Source organism: Canis aureus, chromosome 12 (genome assembly GCF_053574225.1).
Source record: "Canis aureus isolate CA01 chromosome 12, VMU_Caureus_v.1.0, whole genome shotgun sequence".
NCBI classification, from domain to species: domain Eukaryota; kingdom Metazoa; phylum Chordata; class Mammalia; order Carnivora; family Canidae; genus Canis; species Canis aureus.
The window spans coordinates 27,138,204-27,156,616 of record NC_135622.1 but is presented as its reverse complement, the minus strand read 5'-3'; positions in this window follow the sequence as shown (position 1 = coordinate 27,156,616).

Here is an 18,413-nt window from a genome sequence, read left to right as displayed (position 1 = left end):
AAATTCATGAAGGAGAGTGGGAGGTATATGGAATGAACAAAAACTAGTCACACGGATGAAAGGTACAGCACAGGGAATATAATCAAGGATTTCGTAATAGCGTTGTGTAGGGATAGATGGTAATTACACTTGTGGTGACATAACATGACATAGACATGTCAAATCACACCTAAACCAACATAGCACTGTGTTCCAAATATACTTCAGTAACAAAACAACATACACACACAAAGAACTTAAATCGAGAAGTTTTATATTTGCCTCAATTACCTTTATCTGAGACAAAATAAAGGAATCTCACAGTGGGTCCTGAGAATACAACACACCCTGAAAGGTGTAGACCATAGAATGTAATTCATATACCACAGCTAGGGTAGAGAGTGGTGTGAAAGTTTTTTCCCAAAAGTAACATTTTAACACCAGATAGCCTAAATACTCTTTTGGAAATGACAAATTTGGTACTATTTTGAAAATGGTTTCAAGCACTAGACAAATACATTATTTTTTACAGATGTGGTCTTACCTGAAAAGGAACCTGAATTTATATTCTGCTCAAATGTATGCTTTGAGTAGATCTCAATTAAAACAATCCTCAAAAATTTTATCTGTCCTTATCTAAAAGCATATCCATTACCTGTCCATTTCACCTATTCATCCCTCGTCCCCTCTAGCCCCTGGCAACCGCTCAACACTTTGCTGTTTCTATGGACCGTAGACTATGCCTTTTTGAGCTGAATAGTATTTCATTGTCCAGATGCATCATAGTTTATTTATCCATTCATCTTGGGAAGAAATGTGAGTTACAACAAGTATTAAACTTATGAAGAAATCTGTATATATGTTGGTGTACAGGTTTTTCCGTAGACATAAGTTTTCAACTCCTTAGGGTAAATACCTAAAAGTCTGATTGCTGAATTGTGTGATAAGAGTATGTTTAGTTCTGTAAGGAAATGCCAAACTGTTTTCCAAAATGGCTGCTCCTTTTTGCATTTCCAGCAGCAGGGAATGCTAATCTGTGTCCCTCAAAATGCTCACTTGCATTTGGAGCTGTGATCTAGATTGTGGCCACAACAGTAAGTGTGGAGTAGCATCTCCGGTTTGCATTTCCTTAACAACGCATAAATTTGGAACATTTTTTCTGTGCCTTGTTTCATATCTGTCTTCTCCTTTCTGATGCGGTGTCTGTTCAGATCTTTTCCCATTTCTAATTGGATTATTTCTTACTGTTGAGTTTTAAGTGTTCTTTGTAAATTTTAGGTAACAGCCTTTGTCATAGGTGTTTTTGCAAATATGTTCTCCCAGTGTGTGACTTGTCTCCTTACACACTGGATAATGTCTGGGCCCACAGTAATTTTATTTGTGCAACCGGATCTTACGTTACATGCATTAATAAATAACGTATTACCATGTCACAATATTCAAATTTTGATTATTCGTATTTGAATTTAATTAGTTTCCTTAGTATTCCTATGATATTCTTTTTTTTTTTAAACATTTTTAAAGAGGGCATGATAGATCATATTTGACCTCACAGAGTTCAAAACACAAAGACGTTAGAAACACTTGCTTACAATAAGGACCTGGAAGACTTCCCCTCCACATCCCTACTTCTCAACCCCCAACTCTACTGCTACTGAAATTTTGTTCTTTACAATAAAACTCTTCCTGCTTTTCTGACACAAGGAGATCTTGCCAGTCGCTTTCTTCGGGGGCCGGAGGGCGGGAGGACTTGGGGGTTCTGCTGCCACTTTACACACTGAGATCTTGACACCATATGTAACTCTAAAGGCTGGAGAGAAAACACTGCGAAAATCATGGAGAGATTGGAAAATCAAGGACTGGTGGCTGGACCACCTTACAAGACAAGTCACTTGTGTGTAAAAGTTACACACAATTATCAGTGTGTGTAAAACCCTATAGCATTGTGGATTGCTGTCTCTTCTCGTTGGCTATTCTCAGTAAACATAGCTCTTCACTGAAATGTCATTTCCTTGGACATTATTTATTTTTATGTGTTTGATCAACCAAATTTTTTATTTATCAAAATAGTGTAGAGTTGCAGTCCTCTTCATTTGCCCCCAACTATCCGGGTACATTGCATCATTATCTTCCCCCAGCAACACCAAGAATTGAGCCTGAGTGTGCTCATAGGTTGTGATTAATGAATCCTTGAGAACTTAGTTGCTGGGATAAGAGTGGAAGAGAGAGTAAAGACTGTGGACAATTTCAGGTGTTCAAGTTTTTCTCCACATTCTTTTCTGGAATCCTCCTAAAGATCAATCAGCTAGATTGCTTAACACAGAGTAGGGTCTTTCCCTCAACCACTTGCTCTCTCCTTTCCGACTCTGCTTGTTTTCCCCTCCATCCAGCATTGAAAGAGAGAGCAAAGCTCAGGTATTTTGCAGCTTCAGGCATTGTTCCAGCCTCATCTTGACAGCAAAATACTGGAGCTTCAGGTAGAAATGTACTTTTCTCTTAGCCTGTCTGCTCCGCCCGAATCTTTTATTTTCCTCTTCATTCCACATACACATCCTGCTCTCCTTCTGCCCAGATGAGGTTCACTGGCACTGTTCTTTTTCATTAGTCTGAGAAAACTACAGATACATCTGAACTGTTCTTCAGGCTCCTACAGCTTACCACTTAACTTGATGAGAAGAGGAAGGTTTTGCCTCTTTTCTAAGTGTCATGGAAATGATCAGAGTAGAAGCTTTGTTGCATCATTCTGTTGGTCAAACTGAGGTGCCACGACTTGGATAGATTTTAGTAGTCATTTCAGTTCAGACGTGTGTGTGTGTGTGTGTGTGTGTGTGTTCTGGAGAAAGAATTAACTACTTAATAAATATTTGGGACAGTGTGTCAAACCCATATGGGGAAAAATAAGTTCAATTGTCTTACATCATACACGAAACTAATTTTCAAACATGACTTTAAACTGATAAAAGAAAATATTGCAGAATATATTTAGATATGAGGACAGGGTAAGAAGATCAGATCCAAGAAAGCATATCTCGCTCTCATTCTCTTTTCTTCTGAGCATGGAAACGGTCCTAAGAGCAATAATTTCCAAACCCCTCTAGTATACAATGATTACGTCACTGTAAAACAAAACAAAAGAATTTGCAACCACAATCTGGAGAACTTCCACACTAGTAGTTTATGGGAATTATCTGGGAGTAGCCACTGGGAAATAAGGAAACAGCAGTCTGCGATGACCTGGTACCTTGTTTTGGAGAGAAATATAAAGGGAGAAAACTAAGTATATTGGCTCTAATCTTTAAGGAAAACCTAGAAAAAGCTGGAACAAGTAATTCTAATAAAAATCCCCGTCTTCACAAAATCAGAGCATTGCCTCCAAAACCTGTGGAGGCAGCCTAAGGCAGCTAATCACCCTCAGAAGAGGTTTGTGTGAGAACTGCAGCTCTGTGAGACAAGGGTCAGTCCTGCAGATAGGAACACTTGCAGCCATATCAGGCTGACGTCCAGGCTGGGAAGAAATTTGCACTGTGTCCACTGTCTCTGAACCCACAGGGGACCCCAGAGTCAGAGTGGGAGTTAGATAGAATGCAGGGCTTTAGAACCTGCTTGAATTCTTAGAGCTGTCTCCTCTCTCAACATTCCTTAAAAGCAGGTCAGCAAGATGAGGACTCTGAAGGATGCCTGGGCAAAGCAAATGCACTGGGAGCAGAAACTGCGCGGTCAATACGTAGACATGTTCTTATTCTTTCTTTCACCTCAGCCACAGTATTGCATATGGTTGAAAACAATTGTAGTCATTTCCTCCACGGGGACAACCTAGGCCAACATGACCTGGACACAGACACAATGGTCCCTCCCTGCCCCATTCTAGCTGCTAAAAACGAACTCAGGGCCATCCTACTGGGAGGCTGGGAAGATCCTAGAGACAAGAGAATACAATTGACAAGAAATGTGTCCAGAGGTGCCATAATAGAAAATTCAAGCAACAGTCTAGTGCCTTGTTCCTTATGGTAAAGAAGTAAGAGTGTCAAGCATGAGTAAAGGAGTGTGAGTCTCATTATTTGCATAGAAACACAGCCCACTGCTTTCGTTGGCTCCTATCATGGGGAGTATGTGGAAGAGGCTGTATTTCCCCAGGCACACTAAGCTTCCACTCATAGAGGCCAGTCCGTGCTCCCGAATACGTTCTCCAGTGAAGGTTACCTCACGTATGACTTTCCTGTTGAACTATATATTCTAATGATTTTGTTTTCAAAATTGTCTCTCATTCCCTCATTCACTATTTCAACAACAAAGAAAACAACATTCCTGGACTGGAAATGTGAACTATGACACTATGTAAATACAATTCCAAATTAAAAAAGGAAGTTGGGATATTTTTCAACTGTGCTGGTTTGCAGCTTTCTCTTAATAAAACAAAATTCAGGTGGCATTTTGAAACGGTGGACATGCTAAGCACTGTCAGTTGTTTAGAGGATCTTGCAATCTGTGCCTCAGTTACAAACCACTGCTCGAATTTCTGGAACATCAGAAAAATCTGGGTTGAGTTAATTGTCCTAACGTATCTTCAGTCACTATAAGAGTAGCTGGATTTTCTCATGAGGATGGAAAAAAATAAAAGAAAAAGAAAAAAGTGAACTGGCTATCAATTTTCCAAATTTAACTGCCAGTATTGTGATTCTACAACCTGGCCTCAGAGAGTTTCTTGAGCTCCAGGCATGAATATATGAGTCTCACCTGTCTTTTGGGTCAGTTAGGCTGAGCACATATCTGTACCACACGCAGCACATCTGCCTCCTGAGGCTGATGCCTAGTATTCTTGTCTCAACACAAGGAGGGGCTTGAAGCTCATAATAATCTCCCCTTGTACTTAAAGGCAGGTCAATGGTAGACCCATCGTACTTATCAAAGCAAGGTGAAAAGCCGTTTATGTGCTCCTTGGGTGGCAGTGGGTAAGAAGAAGGATATAAAGCTCCACCATAGAAAATGGAGAACCAGTGGGCTCTGATAACAGTACTTAAGGTCTTATATTTGCTGGGCATTAAAAGTCACATTTTTCTGGGGGGGGGGGCAGGAAAGGATCCTAGAAACTACTGAATTCTCTGTCCTCATTTCACAAGGAAAAGAAATCTCTAAGATTCACAGAATGGCTTACCGTAGGTCACTTGGTAAAGCAACAGAATTTGGACTACAGGAGACAGAATCTTTTAAAAGATGTTATATTCCTATAAAATGAGGAGTCCATGTAAAATTTCCCTGTTTACTCACAAAAGATTACATTCACATGACTTTTGAACAATGTTTTCTTTCTCTTAAATGGACTTAGAAGCAAAAGTTTATTTCAAGGAAAAAGGGAGGAGGTTCAGAGTTCCCATTGAAGCAGAACTCATTCATTTCCTAACAAGAACCTATATAGTTCAAATAATATTCTTCATTTTAGATATAACACTCATATTCCATACCTGATTTTTCTAAAATACGCAAATACATTTGTTACCAAAGAGACCTTCCTCCCGGGCAGTCCAATGGGAAGGAGGGCTAAGAGTTAAAGTCCAGGTCTCTGCTATAAGAACTTCCCCAACAGCTCCTCTTGCCCTGGGCTGAGTGTCCCTTACAACACCCACTGCTAGGTGTGCTGGAGTATGTGATAGTGGATTGGCTACCTTTGAGTAGGAACCCCAGGCCACCCAGTTTCTGAAAGGATGCTGGTCCTCCAGAATTCCTGATTTATGTCTGTGACATACTAGAAAATATAGAGATTGGTCTCTGCTCCCAGCCCCTGACAGAGCTCCGAAAACTCTTATAATATCCTAGGAGATAAAAGCTCTAGGAGCATCTTTTATTCTCACCAGAAAGACCAAGCCAGGATTAGAACCATGGAATTTGCTGCCCCATTCCCCCATCTAGTGAGGGGAGAGGGGCTTGACACATAGATAATAATCGATCATGTCTAGGTAAGCAAGCCTCCACGAGTCTCAAGAGTGCAAGGTTTAGAGAGCTTCCACACAGATGAACAATCCACAGAGAGAAAGAGATGCACTCCATCTCCACAAGGACAGAAGCTGCTGTACACAGGACCCTCCCAGACCTCACCCTATGTATCTCCATCTAGCTCTTCATCTCTATCTTTATCATATCCTTGAATAAACTGGTAAACATAAATAGGTGTTTCTCTCAGTTCTGTGAGCTTCTCTAGTAAAGTAATCACACCTGTGGAGGGAGGCAAGGGAACCCCTTCTTAAAAACGGTCAGGGGAGCGGTCCCTTCATCTCTCCCATTAGACAAGGATACTCCTGATGGTCTAGTCCTTCTAATGCTGGGGCCTCCAAGCCACCCTCTAGAGCCACAGGCACCTGCTGTGGAGGATGAAGTATGGACATGGAAGCCAACTGGGAGCACATCCACACCCAAGAGTTGGGTCCTTGGAAAACTCCATCATGAAATTGCATTGGGTCGTCGACACAGCTGGTCAGGGACAGCCACCTGGCTTATATGGACTGGAGTTCCTTATCCTCCGCTGCGTGGTTCTTTGTGCCCAGTCTCTTCAAGAGTAGTGACACCTCCAAGGTCTGCAGGGGTATTGGCATTCTCCTTTAATACATACATGGCATAGATATAGCCCCAAGATTGAAATCTTCCCTGAAACAAGAGAAACATCACTTTATTTCCCATAACAAAGTTAAAAACTTTCTCTAATATAAAACACATTTCTAGAGTAATTGGAAAAATAAAGTTATAGACTCTTCATATTTTCAATAAAGAGCAAAAATAAAACTGAAAATCAGGAAATCTGGGGAGAAATTAGGATCCACTATGAAAAGGTCAGCTGCTCTGAAGGTGGATCAAGCATGAATAAAGCTACAGCAGGGGGTAAGAGATGAAATCCTGGATAAGGGTCTGGCCCAGGTGCCCCATTTTGGCTCCTCTCTGGAGACCTACCACCTCCGAGTCCTTCGGGGGGGTTGACTTAGGCTTTAATTCTACTGCATCACAGCTCAACTCCCTCTGTGCCCAGTCAGACTTTCTCTTTCCAGAGATGCTGATCTCAAGAACATTCCCCAACCAGTGCCCCATGCTACCTTCCACGTGAGCCTGCTTTCCAGGGAACGATGCCTGGGACCAGGGATGTCAGCGAGTAGCACAGGCCAGCTTGTCATACAGACCTTCATAGGCAGAAGGTGTACAATTTCCACAATGTACAAGGACAGAATGTTGTCGGCAAGAGGCATCTGTGGCAGTAGATGCTTAAGCACATATTCGTAGAAATTAAGTCAATGTGCAGACTCCAGTGCATTTTCTGTAACTGCAAAACACTAGGTCATGGGAGCTGAAGCCTAAAGTCACTGCTTCTGATTCAGGTCCTAGACCTAAGCCAGTTCAAAGTCAAGCTCATTGATTGAAGGGAAGGCCAGGTCTCAAACGAACGACACTAAAGTTCTGTCATAGGTAATATAGGGAAACTCTTGCCTCCTTGTATTCCCTAAGGAACTCAGGGATTGGGGCCTGAGCTCAGAATGCTCCCTCTCCTTCCTGATGAGAACACTCATAAAGAGGGATCAGGGCTTTGGATTATCTAGATCCTGAAGCTCATATGATTGACTAGTAACTTATAAAGTCAGAAATTCAGTATATTCACAGGTGTATGTGAGCTACCTATAAACTAGATTATTATTTGTAAGAGTATCCCCCACTGGTGACCATTTACAAATATTTAGAAAAGGTGACCCATTTCAATCACAAGTCCCAAGAATCTATCTACTCAACAGAACTGAAGTTGGGGATGCTCCCTATGTTGGATGTCTTCATCTCAATTCTCATGCAAAAAACAAGCTCACCCCTAGGTGTCCATCGAAAGATGAATGGATAAAGAAACTGTGGTCTATGTATACAATGGAATATTACTCAGCCATTAGAAACCACAAATACCCACTATTTGCTTCAACAGGGATGGAACTGGAGGGTATTATGCTGACTGAAATAAGTCATTCGGAGAAGGACAAACATATATGGTCTCATTCATTTGGGGAAAATAAAAAATAGTGAAAGGGATGGAGGGGAAGGGAGAGAAAATGAGTGGGAAATAGCAGAGAGGGTAACAGAACATGAGAAACTCTTAACTCTGGGAAACGAACAAGGGGTAGTGGAAGGGGACGTGGGCAGGGGGATGGGGTGACTGGGTGATGGGCACCGAGGGGGGCACTTGATGGGATGAGAACTGGGTTATATGCTATATGTTGGAAAATTGAACTCCAATAAAAAAAATTAAAAAAAAAAAACAAGCTCGCCTTTTATCAGAAAGAACTTCCACTTGGGCTGGCCAGGACACAGGCTTCTGTGGTTGTCTCATCTTCACCAAATCAAACGTGCTTTGAGCGTCTGGCTTGATAAACTTTGTAGGTCAACATCTACAGAATGTGTAACAGCATCACACTTCCCGCCCCACACACTCTGACCCCAGGATAATGGGCTTATAGTTGCACCAAAAAGAGAATCTTCTCAAGGTACACAAATCACACACTGACTTCCATTTTTTTGGACCCAGATGAACAGCCTATCGCAAGAGACAACAGTGCCATAAAATCCACCTGCAAAACTCCTTGCTAATTCAGTTGATGGTGGTTAGAGACCTCTAGAGCCCTGTTCCCCACCTGGACCTCACAGAGTTTCTGCTTCCACCCCTTACAAATGCTATTCTTTCTGTGAAGTTGTAGCGTCCAGCTTTGCTGGGGTCAGTTTTATTGTCCAGGGTACAAAATAGAGTGTAAACATGTAGAGACGCAGATTGCTGTTTGGAACTAAGAATACTTGTTCAGTGTACAGGTCATACTGGAAAATTTCAAAGCCTTTACTGTCAAGAAATAATGTTTCTAAGATTTTGCATTTTTGAGTTATTTTAGATAATTTTAAGAAATTATGAGACAAGCAACCAAGCAGAAAAGACTTCTTAAGTTTTCATGTTAAGGTTTGTAGTAAATAGTAATATTCCAAATTCAAACATTATAAAGAATAATTTGGAAAAAGTTTTCAAAACAGATATACACTTAAAAAATGACAGATTAATAATTTGCAGACATATATCCACACACTGAACTTTCACATTAAAAAATGTGTAATGTGATTCCTTTTTGTACTAGAGTTGACAAATAGTGTTAAATAATGTGTTTCTGCATTTAACATGGGCTATGAATATTTTGACACTACCTTAACATTTATAATATTGTCTGGTATTTTCCTTTTTGTCTTTGTCCTGATATTCTTCACTATTGTGGTTTATCTATCTGAATTCATTCACTAGCATCATTCATTAGGAAGTCAGGAATTTTCAAGAGGAAGATTCAGGATGCATTGGCTGGCTTAAAAGATGGATCATGGAAGAAAACATAAGAAAAGTAAATATTCTAATTTCTTAGTGACAACTAAGAAACTATGGTATTTGGACTATTATACTCTTACTTCTATCTCAATTTGCCATGAGCACCTGAGACTCTCCACAGAGTTCAGAATTTTTTCTCCATACCACCGTTACACAAGAGCTACTTAGCTCTCAGTACAAAATCTTACCGTGGAAGATTTCCTAGAAGATATAGAGACTGAGCTTTTCTGCATAATCATGCCTGGAATTGTATATATTCAGTTATTTTTCAATTCAGTATGACTTTGGCTTTTAATTACCTGAGGTTTGATAGAACTATAAACTCTATACTTTCGGTTTCTCCAGGATTTTGTTTGAGGACAGTGACTTTAGTTGGGAGGTAATTTGAAGTTGACACAATTCTCACAAATGAGTCAATATGACATTACGTCAAGCGGACACATGAAGAATCATCAGGTTATGTCCCTGTTGTAATGAAGGGTCTCATATATACCACATGGCATGTGTGTGTCTATCGATCAATCAATCGATCTATCTTTATCTGGGGAAGGAGAGAGAGGTATGACAGGATACACTCAAAGCTGTAAAAAAGGGTTACCATACTCCTACTCATTGCCTGAAGCATAAAATTCTGTCAGTCTTCTTTCCTATTCTCTTAGTCCTATTCCTGTGAGAGAATGTTCCTACTTCTCCGAGATTTTTGCTTTCATTTTCTCACAGAGCATAATTCATAGGGTCCCAAGGTGACTTTATTTTAAATCATTATTAGACAGTCTTAAACCATCAGCCTGGAAACAGGAGACCCCATAGACCCTAGAACTATCTCCAGTTCTTCCCGTGATTTGGAGATCCTCCGCCACTCAGCTGCAGTTGGGAGTGTCAGCTGTTTCCCCTGGGACCTCAGCAGACAGGAATCCACCAGGAGGGCCTTTCACCTGCCAGAAATGGACACTGGCCACTACACCTTCATGTCTCTGCTGGTTTCACAGAAGGGCAGGACTCTGAGCACTGTCTTCCCACAGATCCTCACTTTCTCAGTTCGATCCTTCTTCCTACTCAGGCAGTAAAGAATTTGTCTCTGTTAGCTTTCCTCCCAGCACAGAAGACCTTTTAAGCTACTACACTGGCAGGAGAGGACCTGCACCTGCCTGTGCCTCTTTCCACTCTGCCACACCCACCAGGAGATTTGCATATTGTCCCCTGGGGAGGACCTTCCCTTGAAAGTCTGAGATAAAGGTCAGCTCTAGGCTTGTCTTTACTTACTAGGGCTCCTCAGCTCAGCTTCTCAAGATGAGGTTCCCTTCTCAGCTCCTGGGGCTGCTGATGCTCTGGATCCCAGGTAAGGACAGGGCGGGGATGAGGAAAGACATGGGGGCGTGGATGGTCAGCTCCCCTGGTGCTGTTTCTCTCCCTGTGTATTCTGTGCATGGGACAGATTGCCCTCCAACAGGGGGAATTTAATTTTTAGACTGTGAGAATTAAGAAGAATATAAAATATTTGATGAACAGTATTTTAGTGAGATGCTAAAACAGAAAGAAGCCTCTCTGTGTCTTGCTATCTTGGGTTTTCCATGATAATTGAATAGATTTAAAATATAAATCAAAATCAAAATATGATTTAGCCTAAAATATACAAAACCCAAAATGATTGAAATGTCTTATACTGTTTCTAACACAACTTGTACTTATCTCTCATTATTTTAGGATCCAGTGGGGATATTGTCATGACACAGACCCCACTGTCCCTGTCCGTCAGCCCTGGAGAGCTGGCCTCCATCTCCTGCAAGGCCAGTCAGAGCCTCCTGCACAGTAATGGGAACACCTATTTGTTTTGGTTTCGACAGAAGCCAGGCCAGTCTCCACAGCGTTTGATCTATAAGGTCTCCAACAGAGACCCTGGGGTCCCAGACAGGTTCAGTGGCAGCGGGTCAGGGACAGATTTCACCCTGAGAATTAGCAGAGTGGAGGCTGACGATACTGGAGTTTATTACTGCGGGCAAGGTATACAGTTTCCTCGCACAGTGGTTCAGCCCTGAACACAAACCTCTCTGTTTGGCCTGTCACCACTGCCCAATGTGTTCCTTGAGTGGGGAGCAGGCGCCGCAGAGTGTCTGAGTTGGTGTCAGTGGCAGATGTTGGAGAACCCAGGGCAGTAATGTGCAGCTGAGTGCTCTGGCCCATGTTACAGCCCCATCAGCTGCAGCAGCCTTCGCGGGGCAGAAGCAGCTCAAGAACGGAGGGGATGCAAGTGCTCTCTGAGCAACAGGCTGGAGGGAGAGCTCCCTTGTATCTCATCCCCACCCCTCTCTCCTTGTGTTTGGTTATTACATTTAGAGAGCCTGAGAGTCAGAAAATTGAGGCATATTTGTGACAATCCAAGTCAAATACATTTTGATGCAAAGTTTGTTATAGTTTTTTGACAGGAGATATTCAGTACCATTCAATATTCATTTTTTCCCCAATCTCTGAATTTCTTCTTTCTCATTACACTTATTGCTCTATTACTGTGTTCTCTGGATAGCATTATATGTGCTATCCCCACAGGAAATATGGCTGAGAACAATTAGTACAATTGTTTGTTTAAGCACTTTATATATTATACAAATAAACTTTGTAAATTCAAGCAGATATGAGGTCCAAATTCTGTTAAAAAGTAGTGATACACACACACACACACACACACACACACACCCCACATACTTATTTATATACACTGGAATATTACTCTGCCATAAAAAAGACATCTTGTTATTTGCAACAACATGAAAAGTCATTGAGAGTCTAATGTTAAGTGGAATAAGTCAGACAAAGAAAGACAGATACCATACGATTTCATTTATATGTAGAATCTGGAAACCAAACAAACAAACAAGAACCCCAGAACAGAAAGGCAAAAAGACCCATGAATACAGAGAACACACTGGTGGTGGCAAGACGGAAAGAGGATCAGAGGATGGAAAAAATTCATGAAGGAGAGTGGGAGGTATATGGAATGAACAAAAGCTAGTCACACGGATGAAAGGTACAGCACAGGGAATATAATCAAGGATTTCGTAATAGCGTTGTGTAGGGATAGATGGTAATTACACTTGTGGTGACATAACATGACATAGACATGTCAAATCACACCTAAACCAACATAGCACTGTGTTCCAAATATACTTCAGTAACAAAACAACATACACACACAAAGAACTTAAATCGAGAAGTTTTATATTTGCCTCAATTACCTTTATCTGAGACAAAATAAAGGAATCTCACAGTGGGTTCTGAGAATACAACACAACCTGAAAGGTGTAGACCATAGAATGTAATTCATATACCACAGCTAGGGTAGAGAGTGGTGTGAAAGTTTTTCCCCAAAAGTAACATTTTAACACCAGATAGCCTAAATACTCTTTTGGAAATGACAAATTTGGTACTATTTTGAAAATGGTTTCAAGCACTAGACAAATACATTATTTTTTACAGATGTGGTCTTACCTGAAAAGGAATCTGAATTCATATTCTGTTCAAATGTATGCTTTGAGTAGATCTCAATTAAAACAATCCTCAAAAATTTTATCTGTCCTTATCTAAAAGCATATCCATTACCTGTCCATTTCACCTATTCATCCCTCTTCCCCTCTAGCCCCTGGCAACCGCTCAACACTTTGCTGTTTCTATGGACCGTAGACTATGCCTTTTTGAGCTGAATAGTATTTCATTGTCCAGATGCATCATTATTGATGCATGCATTAATAAATTAATAAATAATTAATAAATTAATAAATAAATTATTAATAAATTAATAAATAATGCATGCATTATTTATCCATTCATCTTGGGAAGAAATGTGAGTTACAACAAGTATTAAACTTATGAAGAAATCTGTATATATGTTGGTGTACAGGTTTTTCCGTAGACATAAGTTTTCAACTCCTTAGGGTAAATACCTAAAAGTCTGATTGCTGAATTGTGTGATAAGAGTATGTTTAGTTCTGTAAGAAAATGCCAAACTGTTTTCCAAAATGGCTGCTCCTTTTTGCATTTCCAGCAGCAGGGAATGCTAATCTGTGTCCCTCAAAATGCTCACTTGCATTTGGAGCTGTGATCTAGATTGTGGCCACAACAGTAAGTGTGGAGTAGCATCTCCGGTTTGCATTTCCTTAACAACGCATAAATTTGGAACATTTTTTCTGTGCCTTGTTTCATATCTGTCTTCTCCTTTCTGATGCGGTGTCTGTTCAGATCTTCAGATCTTTTCCCATTTTTAATTGGATTATTTCTTATTGTTGAGTTTTAAGTGTTCTTTGTAAATTTTAGGTAACAGCCTTTGTCACAGGTGTTTTTGCAAATATGTTCTCCCAGCGTGTGACTTGTCTCCTTACACACTGGATAATGTCTGGGCCCACAGTAATTTTATTTGTGCAACCGGATCTTACATTACATGCATTAATAAATAATGTATTACCATGTCACAATTTTCAAATTTTGATTATTCGTATTTGAATTTAATTAGTTTCCTTAGTATTCCTATGGTATTCTTTTATTTTTAAAAACATTTTTAAAGAGGGTATGATAGATCATATTTGACCTCACAGAGGTCCAAGCACAAAGACATTAGAAACACCTGGAAGACTTCCCCTCCACATCCCTACTTCTCAACCCCCAACTCTACTGCTACTGAAATTTTGTTCTTTACAATAAAACTCTTCCTGCTTTTCTGACACAAGGAGATCTTGCCAGTCGCTTTCTTTGGGGGCCGGAGGGCGGGAGGACTTGGGGGTTCTGCTGCCACTTTACACACTGAGATCTTGACACCATATGTAACTCTAAAGGCTGGAGAGAAAACACTGCAAAAATCATGGAGAGATTGGAAAATCAAGGACTGGTGGCTGGACCACCTTACAAGACAAGTCACTTGTGTGTAAAAGTTACACACAATTATCAGTGTGTGTAAAACCCTATAGCATTGTGGATTGCTGTCTCTTCTCGTTGGCTATTCTCAGTAAACATAGCCCTTCACTGAAATGTCATTTCCTTGGACATTATTTATTTTCAGGAGACAGAATCTTTTAAAAGATGTTATATTCCTATATAATGAGGAATCCATGTAAAATTTCCCTGTTTACTCACAGAAGATGACATTCACATGACTTTTGAACAACGTTTTTCTTCTCTTAAATGGACTTAGAAGCGGAAGTTTATTTCAAGGGAAAAGGGAGGAAGGTCAGAGTTCCCTCCGAAGCAGAACTCACTCATTTCCTAACAAGAACCTATATAGTTCAATTAATATTCTTCAATTTAGATATTACACTCTTTTTCCCTATTTGATTTTTCTAAAATAGGCAAGTGCATTTGTTACCAAAAAGACCTCAAAGTGAGCAAGGGGCCTGGAGCAGCCATTCCCTCCTGGGCTCTCCAAAGGGAAGGAGGGTTAAGAGTTAAAGTCCAGGTCTCTGCTATAAGAATTGCCCAATGGCTCTCTCTTGCCCTTGAATGAGTGTCCTTTACAACACCCACTGCTCAATGCACTGGAGTATGTGATAGGGGATTGGCTACCTATGAGGGCACCGCAGGCCTCACAATCTCTGAAAGAGTGGTGTTCCTCCAGAATTTGTGACTTATGTCTGTGACATACTAGAAAATGTAGAGATTGGTCTCTGCTCCCAGCCCCTGACAGAGCTCCAAAAACCCTTTGGAAAAACAATTTCCTAGGAGATAAAAGCTCTAGGATCATCTTTTATTCTGTGAAGATGCCCCTGAATGGGCTCCAGGATGGGCATTGGTCACCAGAAAGACCAAGCCAGGATTAGAAACATGGAATTTGCTGCCCCATTCCCCCATCTAGTGAGGGGAGAGGGGCTTGACACATAGATAATAATCGATCATGTCTAGGTAAGCAAGTCTCCACGAGTCTCAAGACTGCAAGGTTTAGAAAGCGTCCATATTGATGAACAATCCACACTGAGAAGGAGATGCACCCATCTCCACAGGGGCAGAAGCTGCTGTACACAGGACCCTTCCAGACCTCAACCTATGTGTCTCCATTTCGCTCTTCATCTGTATCTTTATCATATCCTTTAAGAAACTGGTAAACTTAAATAGGTATTTCAGTTCTGGGAGCTTCTCTAATAAAGAATCACACCTGTGGAGGGAAGCAAGGGAACTCCCTCCTAAAAATGGTCATGAGAGCAGTCCCTTCATCTCTCTCATTAGACAAGGAGACTTCTGAAGGGCTAGTCCTTCTCAAGCCCGGGCTCCAGGCAACTTTGGAGAGCTACAGGCAGCTGCTGTGGAGGATGTAGTATGGACATGGAAGCCAAACGGGAGCAGATCCACACCCAAGAGGCAATGGTCCTTGGGAAACTCCATCATGAAAGTACTTGGCCTTGGCAACACATCTGCTTAGAGACAGCCACCTGGTCTATATGGACTGGAGCTTCTTCTCCTCCTCCAGGTGGTTTTTGTGCCCAGTATCTTCAAGAGTGGTGACACCTCCACAGTCTGCAGGGGTATTGACATTCTCTTTAAATACCCACATGGGATGGATATAGCCCCATGGTTGAAATCTTCCCCGAGGGCAACCCCGGAGGCTCAGTGGTTTAGCGCCACCTTCGGCCCATGGCGTGATCCTGGAGACCCAGAATCGAGTTCCCCGTCGGGCTCCCTGCATGGGGCCTGCTTCTCCCTCTGCCCGTGTCTCTGCCTCTCTCTTTCACTCTCTCTCTCTCTGTGGGTCTCTAATAAATAAAAAATTAAAAAAGAATTTAAAAAAAAGAAATCTTCCCCAAATCAAGCTAAAAATCTCTTTCTTTCCAGTAACAAAGTTAAAAACTTTCTCTAATATAAAACAAATTTCTAGGGCAATGGCAAAAATTATGTTATACACTCTTCATACTTTCAAGAAATCAAAAATAAAACTGAAAATCAGGAAATCTGGGGAGAAATATAAAAAGATCATCTCTGAAGGTGGATCAAGCATGATTAAAGGTTCAGCAGGAGAATAAGAGAAGAAATCCTGGATAAGTGTCTGGCCCGTGTGCCCCAATTTGGCTCCTCTCTGGAGACCTACCAGCTCTGGGTTGCTCTGCGGGATCGACTTAGGCTTCCTTCTCCTGCATCCCAGCTCAACTCCCTCATGTGCCCAATACTGCTTTCTTTTTCCAGAGACACTGATCTCAAGAACATTCCCCAACCAGTGTCCCCATGCTACCTTCCACGTGAGCCTGCTTTCCAGGGAATGATGCCTGGGACCAGGCATGTCAGCGAGTAGCACAGGCCAGCTTGTCATATTAACCTTCATAGGCAGAAGGTGTACAATTTCCAAAATGTACAAGGACAGAATGTTGTCAGAAAGAGGCATCTGTGGCAGTAGATGCTTAAGCACATATTAGTAGAAATTAAATCAATGTGCAGACTCTTAGTGTTTTTTGTCTCTGTAACTGCAAAACTCTAGGTCAGGGGAGCTGAAGCCTAAAGTCACTGCTTCTGACTCAGGTCCTAGACTTAAGCCAGTTCAAAGTCTCAAGCTCAGTGATTGAAGGGAAGGCCAGATCGCAAACAAATGACACTAAAGTTCTGTCATAGGTAATATAGACAAAATCTTGTCTCCTTTTTTCCCTAAGGAACTCAGGGATCAGGGCCTAAGGTCAGAATGTTCCCTCCCCTCCCTGAGGAGAATACTCTCTGCTAGAAGTACACCAGGGGGAATGCAGTGCTCTGGTAGAAAAGAGATGTGAATATTTCTCTGGACTTAGTGTTTACTGTTTGAGAAATTAAATAGGGCAAAATTAATTGTTCATATGTAAATATTTAGGTGGCTAGGACGGTACCCAAATCATCTTTGTTGTTGCACTGAACGATATGTTAACGCTATGCCAATATGCATTCAATTCATACCTCTCTTATATATATAAAACAGGCAGTTCTATAAGGATATCACTTAAAGATCGAAATGAGTAGTGTCCTCATGTTTTCTTTCCTTTCCATCTCTCAAGTGAATCATATTTTCATAGAGGAAAAGTAAACAAATAAAAAATCTGTCTCACATTCAAGCAGCAGAAGAATAATTTTTCCCTGACAAGAAAGCTGTAGGATTTCATTAGAACTCCTCAGGACAGAAGTTCCATCACTCACAGGAGAGACCTTGGGTTTGGAGACGCAAATTCCTACAAAAAGTCAAGAATTTATAAAAATAGAATAGGAGGTGGATTATGCTCAAGGGGAATCTCTGTCTCAATTTCTGAAATAGACAGCGGTGACTGGGGGCCTTGCCAAAGGATTAACCTCGATATAAGAATAACCTCCATGGTCAACAGAAGACATTCCTTCCATTTCTCTACAAGACTCAGATGAAATCCAAAATCTTTACAAAATGTATTCATTTATTCATTTGAAGGAAGAAGAGAGAAAAGAAATTAGAATATTGGGAAGAAATTTAGAGCTTGTAAATAACAATCAGGGCTTTGGAGCATCTAGATTATTGAAACTTACATATAACCTTCTTCACAGGGTTCAGAAGGAACTTATAAAGTCAGAAGATCAATATATTCAAGATGTATGTGAACTACCTATGAATCAGATTATTTATCTTCTAGATTATCTCCCCAGTAGTGACCACTTACAATTATTTAGAAAAGGTGACCCATTTCAATTACAAGTCCCAAGAATCTACTCAACAGAACTGAAGTTGGGGATGCTCCCTCTGCTGGATGTCTTGATCTCATTTCTCACACAAAGCACAAGCTCACCTTTTAACAGAAAGAACTTCCATTTGGGCTAGTCAGGACACAGGCCTCTGTGTTTGTTTCAACTAAAGCACTGTAGTTTGACATGTCTGGCTTGATAAAATTAGTAGGTCAAAGTCTACAGAATGTATAACAGCATCACACTTCCACACCACACACTCTGATCCCAGGATAATGGGCTCACAGTTGCACCAACAAGAGAATCTTCTCAAGGTACACAAATCACACACTGGCTTCCACTTTTTTGGACCCAGATGAACAGCCTCCTGCACAGAGACAAAAGTGCCATAAAATCCACCTGCAAAACTCCTTGCTAATTCAGTTGATGGTGC